The sequence below is a fragment of the Oryzias latipes genome, chromosome 5 (genome assembly GCF_053564925.1).
Source record: "Oryzias latipes strain Hd-rR chromosome 5, Olatipes_Hd-rR_3.1".
Lineage (NCBI taxonomy): Eukaryota > Metazoa > Chordata > Actinopteri > Beloniformes > Adrianichthyidae > Oryzias > Oryzias latipes.
This window is the reverse complement of record NC_136241.1, coordinates 24,387,515-24,396,048: the sequence shown is the minus strand read 5'-3', so window position 1 is coordinate 24,396,048 and position 8,534 is coordinate 24,387,515.

Sequence of the window (8,534 nt, the reverse complement as noted above, 5' to 3'; positions counted from 1 at the left end):
GAATATCCTTCAACCCTTGAATTCGGCTGAACTCCTTTTAGTATCTACGGAGAACATTTGGGGCATTTCAGTAAATGTGGCGGGGGTGGGGCTCTGGGAATTGTAGTTTTTGATGGACATCTTTTGACATCTTTTTTTTCCCTCTGGTATTCAGTGGGATGGATTGAAAGTTTGGGTACCCCAGATGCCCAAACTTATATTGTATTATATGTATTATTGTGCATAAAGAAGCCAAGGAAAGATGGAAAAATCTATCAGATTACAGATGAGACATTCTGGTAATGTGCCCCCCCCCCCCCCCCCCCCCCCACACACACACACCAAAAAAAAAGCTTTAGTTCCACGACTCAGGTATAAACTTCTTAAATTTATGCTTTATTTTTAATTCTTTCAAACCAAATGAATTTGAGGAAAACGGGCATCACAGTGAGGACAAATCAGCAGCGTTTCCCTTCTGTAACTCCTCTGTAGTTTGGAAAAGTCGCTTGAATCTCATGAATCACATTGTGTTTCCTTTTGAGTGCACAACGCTAAGAGTTCTCCTCATGAGGTTGACGACACTGCAGATCACATCTAGGGCCTTCACAGCGCCACGCAATCACGGAGAGCAGTCAAGTCGGGTCGATAAGAAGCGTGCAGCTTCAAACTGTGCAGACGCAACCGAACCTGTTAGCAGCAGCCTGCAGACTTTGTTAAACTGTAAAGACACACAATGGTGAAAATGGTGTTTTTAATATTTTTTGTGGCATTTTTCTGACAATGGAGGACAAATGGAAAGATACTTAAGCCCAAAACTGCACTTCTGAGTATTTATTAATTGAAATCATTGTGAATCCGGTTCATATTTGAAAAATATTGTATCTGTGATGTCACAAATACACTGGGCGTGCCAAAGGCTTGCTGCTCTGCTCCACTAGGGCCATGTAGGTATTTATATTGTACGGGTAATGTTATGTTGGGGGTGTGAGGAGCTGTAAGCTAGCAGGTGAGTGGGTAAACAGATAGGGGGCAGGTTTCCTTGGTGCCAATGGTCCCTCCCACAACTCAGGGGCAAATTTCCGATTAACTACTGTCCTTCTGCAGAAACTATGTTCTAGATCAAACCACTTCGGATGCTTTTGCAATAGATCAAAAGAGGATCGGAGAAGGACTTCAACCCTTGTGCTATCCTAGGCACTTTAACATTAGGAGTTGGGTCATCTAGACCCACTAGACAGTGCGCTGAACCTTTCTTCTTCAATGCTTTGTGATCTTCACTGGTGTCCATGGATTACATGAAATCTTTCCACCTTTATCCACCTTTGTCATGGTAGGGAGAACACATCAAAGTAAGGGTGGGGTCATCTAAGATAGCACAAAGGTTAAACGAAGGAGAACATCTTTGCAGATGATCAGTTCCTGCATCTGATCTCTCTCTTTTTTTTTTTTTTTTGGTCAAACCTTTGAGCTTCGGGGTTTGCGTTTTGTTTATTTTTTAGTTTGCTCACCGCGAGAACTGATAAAGCCAGCATGATGACTGTTTCCTCCACATACGGCCGCTAATTTGTTTGCTAAAATTATTTCATCCCCTCTCAAATCTCCCCATAAAGGCAAAAATGGATTTGCAGAAGTGCATTCTCGTCTCTGCAGATGACTTTTTTTTTCTCTTTTCTTTTCTGTTTTGTGCCAAACAAAGGAATGCTAGCTGCTGCTGGCGGTCTGGAGCCGCCTAGCACCGATGGCGTCGCGAGAAAACGAGGAGCATTTTGTAATCTTAGAGGACTATTTGTGAATGAAAACAGCGGAGTGTGATAATGAGTCGCCTGAAGGACGGTGTTAACATGACTGCGGCTGCGGTGAATTATTGATGAGCTGTGGGAGGCTTGTAAAGGAGCCTCACCTGTGATTGGTGTTAGGGAAGGGCCCTGAGGGCCATGCTGGCTGCTTCCTCACACCGCTTACACGCTCACCCTGGAGATTCATTAAACATGAATGCCGCTGCGGGTCCTTTCAGGATTTCAGACGAGGTTTTTCTTTATTTCTTTTTTTTTTATTTTTTAAATCATGGCTCCTCTTTCTGTACTAACGATTTAAGCTAATCGCAGGCCGTCCACCAGCACTGCGTAATCATTGTTGACCTCTTCACTGAACTCCACTTTCAAGTGTGTGATCTGTTTAACACACGCTCTGCTCCATTATTGATAGGATCAAACAGTGAGGGACGCTCCACGCATTTCATTTGTGTCCGCTAGAGCAGCTGCAAACCTGCAAAGGAGAGCAGAGCAGCAGCAACAGAGCAAAAACTTTTTGTCTTTGATTTTTCCCCCCCTATATTATTATTTTTCCTGCAAGTTATTTAGGTCTACGGTGGCCTTGAAGGGCAAAACACATCAACAGATCTCATAAAGCAAACGCATATATTAAAGGTCACAATTTAAAAAAACGAAAACAACATTACATTTTGGAAATCAAAACAAAATTCCAAAAAACAGAATGTAAAAAAAAAAGAAGTAAATTGAAGAATCAAAATGTTTAAAAAAATGACACAGGTAGATACTATGGGACAGCACTGATTGGACAATGACGTTTGCATATGAGGAAGCAGGAAATCAGAAGGATGTTCGTCCAAACTGTGATAAAGATATAACCTGTAGCTCGCAGCATACCAGTGGAAAATATGTGCATGGACATTTTTGTTCTATGACAGGCATGTCCAAAGTCTGGCCTGTGGGCCAAATGCATTCAACTTTTCTCTGGCCTACAGGCTACTTTAACACTATCTAGCGTATTACTATAATGTGCATGTACATTTTAGCTCAGTAGGCTGACTGAATGGTCAAAGACTTTGATATTTCATGTGGGCCACCTGAATGACCTATACAGGTTTGTCTAAGTTGCTTTGCTTGGAGAAAACCAGCGTATTTACGTAGATGAGGGGTGAGATGCAAAACTCATTTGAGGTGTTTCGTGCCAAACAAAGGCACGCTAGCTGCTGGTGGTGGTCCGAAGCCGCCTTGCACCGATGGCGAAAACGAGGACGTTTTTGGAATTGAAAGACTGTGTCAGTGTCTGTACAACAAATGCTAGCATCAGCTGCACGAGCAGCCTGGCGCTTAAATGTGACGCCAGCATCTAGAACCCTAACAATCTACACGATTCTACTGCTGACCTGGGTCTCACTGCTCATTTGGACAAAAATATGCCTCTGGCAGCTCTGGGCGGTATGCTCGGCTCCAATTCGTGGCCATCATTCACGCTTCTGCTCCTGCACGGCTTTGGCATCACACCAGACTCGTGTTTTGATTTGGGAGCCATCCAAAGCAAACCTTCCAACTCAGCCAAGCTCCAACAAAAAGATCCAGGGAGCTGCTGTTAAACTGACCCAAACTCCTTCTGCTGGGTTTGTCGCCCTTCAACCCCAGGAGATGTCTAAGAAATAAATCCAGTATGGGGGGAACTGTTTCCACCCACAGCTAGCTAAAGAAATAAACAAGACAAAAAAAAAAACCCACAAAAAGCTTAAAAACACCCAACCCAAGGTGGGGTACACCGTGGACAGGTCGCCAATCTGTGGCAGGGCACACAATCACTCCCACACACTCGTGTCTACTTTAGAGGCACCAGTTAACCAACAAAGCATGTTTGGGGATTTTTGGAGGAAGCCAGAGTGCCAGGAGAAAACCAACGCGTGCACGAGGGGAACATGCAAACTCCTCACAGAAAGGTCCCAACTGGGATTTGAACCAGGGCCTTCTTGCTGTGTGGCGAGAGTGCTAAGCACTGCACAGCCTAAAATTAAATAAAAGAAAAAAACAAAAAAAACTGGAGGATGGACAGACAATTGAATGGACAAATAGACAGACATAAAAATGATGAATATAGTCTCAGCAGGGCTCCTGTGCCTGTCCCCAGCCCGGTACATGCAGAGAGGATTGTCAGGAAGAGAATTCCACATAAGACTTTTAACACACATCTCTATGAATAGATGAACTGATGATAACATTGTTTTCTCTGCATTTAACCTTTGTGCTATCCTATGGAGTCAAGGTGACCATTGACGTGTTCTCCCTACCATGACAAAGGTGGATAAAGGTGGAAAGATTTCATGTAATCCATGGACACCAGTGAAGATCACAAATCATTGAAGAAAAAAGGTTCAGAGCACTGTTTAGTGGGTCTAGATGACCCAACTCCCAACGTTAAAGTGCCTAGGATAGCACAAGGGTTAAGGAGCTTCGAGGAATACGACACCCCCTCACCCCCCCTCAAAAAACCTCCCCCAAAAGTCTACCTCCACCCCAAAGTGGCTCTGGTGAAATCCAGGCCAGCATGAAACCATGAACTGTGACATAATTACTTTGGTATTCAGCGTTGGAGGTGGATCTGAAACCAGGACCCTGCTAAAACTACCCACCGGCATCGATCCCGACAACTTTACGGGGGGGGGGGGGGGCAACAACCTCCACCGCATACATTCCCACCCAACGCTGCTGGAAAAAAAACAAAAAACAAACAAACCAATAAAAACTGCTTCGCTATGGTGAGATTTTACACTCCAGAAGATCTCATCCAGCTGTGATGTCAACAGAAATGCAACGCTATCACCTCAGAGAAAATCTGGGATTAGCAGAGATTTCTGTCACAGTTAAAATCCAGATGTTTCAGAGCTGAGATGTCAACGTTTTCCCCCCCAGGCTGCTGCTGCTGCAGATAGTGGAAGCAGCTCAGATTAGGGATTAGAAATCCCACAGGAGGGAAACTGAAGGAGTCTCCGCTGAGATCTTTAATTCACAAATACGGGGTTAATAATGCACTGGTGTGATTGAAGAGCATCACCGCAGCTGACCCCCCCCCCCCCCCCCCAGTCGCTCTGGAGCTTTATTTTCTGCAGCAGGGAGCACAATGAGAGAGAGGGGGGGGGGGGTGCAGACTGTAGGCTCAGCTTCATTTCAGGCTCTGCTGGGGATGCTTGTCAGGGGTAAGAGTGAAGGAATGCGTGTGGGGGTGGGGGCATGGCTTGTTACCATTCTGCTAAAGATGTCAGTATCTACAGGAGCTGCGAGACGTGCCAAGCGCCGGATCCCTGCTGCCAACTGGCACGCCGAGCGCAGCATATTGAGAGTGTCTCCTGCAGCGCTCACAGAGCGCCGCCGCACCTCTCAGAGTCAGAGAGCCGTGAATCATTTATGTTTGTGGATCAACCTGCCAGCGCCTGTTTGACACCCTTTTTTTTGTTTTGTTTTGTCATTTCCTGAGAAGATTTAGGAGTAAAACAAACAGATCTGCTGGGCTTTTTTTCTCTCTCCAGTTTTCTGGCTGTTTAGTTTAACAAGTGTGTTTCATTTACTGTCTAAGCCTTAAACGGAAAACAAAGCTGTGAAAAAGGAACTTTGAGTTTGGGGATTTTTGGCACCTCCTCAACTGTCTCTACTAAAGCTACGTTCACAATAGACACGTTAAGAACATGTCAAAGGCGCTCGCAACCCATGCTGTTCACACTGGACCAGCAGGGAGGGGCTTCTTCTTTTTCTACTGTGTACTATCGCATGTCCACCACCTACAGGCTTGGTGGGAAATGTCAAAGTGGTGCAAATCTCCAGTCCCTTTTGGCTTCTTGGGACCTGAGGGTACTTCCTGCTTGGAACGTGAGGTGGGGTGGGGGGTCTCTTAGTCCAGTCTTCCTATACCTGGGGTCTTCAACAAAAATTTAAAGGGGCCCAGTTAGAAAATATTTTAGAAAACAAACGCAAATCCATTGTGTCTGCATCTTTATTATTGTGAGACTATGAGAAACATTCAAGGATCAGTCGTCGCTTATTATGCAGAGCAACTTGGTACATGGAAACAAGCGTCTCCAAGTCCATACGCTAATAATAACAATAATAATGTTAAAAATAATAATGGATTAGATTTATCTGCGCTTTTCCAGAAACTCAAAGCACCCACAATGTGTCCATTATTCATTCATGCTTGGTGATGGTAAAGGACTGATGTAGCCACAGCTGCCCTGGGGCAGACTGACAGAGGCGTGGCTGCCAGGACACGCCTATGGCCCCTCTGACCATCACCGGGACATTCACACAACAGTGGAGGAACGCTGGAGGCAGGAAGGGTGGTGTGTGAAGTGTCTCGCCCAAGGACACAACGACAGTTGACTGGGGGGGAGTGGGGATCGAGCTGCTGACCCTTCAATCATTGGACGAGCTGTTCAACCCCCTAGGGAGGCTTTTGTTTTTGTCGGTAAACAGCAGCTTTATGTTTCTTTGAAGTTGAAGGCTCTTCTTTTGTTTCCTCACTGACTCTTTATCTTCAAAGAAACTTTCCAGACACGTCGTTTTGTTTGGTTTGCGTTCACTTTTAGCTTTGGGCTTATAACTTAGCTAGCGCTCCAACAAAGCAGCCGCTTTATGTTACGTGACGCAGCGAGACAGGCAGATGTAGTAATCAAATTTCCCTTTGAACCAGAAAATAACAAATTGTAAAGAATCTAAGTCAGCGAATGCATTTTTTTCCCACTAGTCTGTGGGGGTTGGGGACCCCTGATTTAGTGGGAACAGGTAGCACGTCGAAAAACAACCAGTTGGGGACACCCAAAATGTCAAAAAGTGACGTGGAGGGGGCGCCAAAAACACTTCTTTAGGACGAGTAGGGAGTTAGAAGGTCTGGTTGCAACGCGACAAGAGCTGCACCATTTAAAATCCCATTAATACCCATCGTGTTATTTTTGTGTCAAGTTCGGAGCCAGGTCTGGGTCCGCATGACCCAGCGTCTGGATCCTCACCTCTGTCCATTGGTTGGTGACCCCTGTCCTGTACAGTTGATAGTTTGCACCTGTTGACTATTGCAAATCCCGCCTTACTTGATGACCCACAAACACGCACTTTTTCTCTTTTTCTTTGGAATCTGTGTGGTTTTAGGTTTCAGAGTCATTAGTGCATTTTTGTCCTCCCTATGGATCCCCTCTGCTGTACAAACACTAGCTTTACTTACTGTCTGAGATTTAAAACTGCTCTACAAGAGCTACTGTGCATGTGGAAGTTCGCTGCTCGCTAGCTGCATTTCACAATTACACTGTTTCCTTATCCCTTGTGCTATCTTAGATGACCCCACCCTTACATTGACGTGTTCTCCCTACCATGACAAAAGTGGATAAAGGTGGAAAGATTTCATGGAATCCATGGACACCAGTGAAGATCACAAATCATTGAAGAAAAAAGGTTCAGCGCACTGTCTAGTGGGTGTAGATGACCCAACTGTTAAAGTGCCTAGGATAGCACAAGGGTTATTATGTGAATAAACAAAAACCCACTCACGCGAAAAGTCATTCAAAAACATGGCGATGGATAAGAACAAGTATGGTTTGAAGTTGATGCTCAGAAAGGGAGCATGTGGATGACGTCACAGCAGTGGCATTTACGTGCCGCTCAGCTGGACTGTCAACAGTCTCTATAATGAGCCAGACAAAGCAGAAGCCTGTTCAGCGGTATTGAAAAAGAAACAGTCTAACAAGGTAGCAGTTGGACCCTTTTTCCTGTTTGATAACATGACAAGATACTTTCAGATTTCTGCCACGGCACAAGCGCTCATCATCATCTAACAAAGGAGATATTGGCGTCTTTTTCAGGCCGTGGAGCGACAAGCTATGGATGAAGCGAATTGGGGAAATCTTGGTTGGTGATTTTTAACCCTTGTGCTATCCTAGGCACTTTAACATTGGGAGTTGGGTTATCTAGACCAGTGTTTTTCAACCTTTTTTGAGCCACGGCTCACTTTAACCTTGACAAAAATCCCGCGGCACACCAGCATCCAAAAAAATAGATAAATAAAAAAAAAGAAAAAGCTCAGTCTGTATTGATCTACAGCCGCTCTGCAATCTCACATGCATTTTTGTGATAATTGTTGCAGAAAACGCTGGAAGCTGCAGCTGTTTTTTCTAAAAGATGTATTAAAAATTAAGTCAAAAGATTCAACAACTGTTTGATGTGTGTTCGTTGTTTTAAGACGTTAAGAGAAGATACTCATTGTGCGCTAAGACAGTCACTTTACTGCATCATGGGAGATGTAGTGCCCGTAATCCACCAACCGCAGAAAGACCAGCGTCTTTGAGCTTCATGGTTTTGTTCACTTGTTCCAGTCTGATACCAGATTCTGTGGAAAGCTACACCGCTAAAGACGAGCTTTAGCTGGTATTTTTGTTAGAACAGAGAGACTTTTTTGCGCTAAATCGAAACAAGGAAGTGAATACTTTAACCACTTCTGATTGGTCAGACTGATGACATGTGATTAAGCCTTCAAGAATGATTGGTGGAGACAGTTAAAGGGGTGGGACTTTTCCTTGCACAGTTATAGCTGCAGCTAAATCGCGGTATCCCGTTATTCTTATCAAAATGTCTTTAATAGAATCATATAAACACAAAGAAAAAATAATTTTATGTTATTTCATATTCTTAACTTCTCAGTGTTTTATCAGGGCCTGTTTGGATGAACAAAGAGCTGATTTCCTGGAGATGGTAATTGCTTTTAGATCAGTTAATGAGGGCAATTTCTCACGGCAC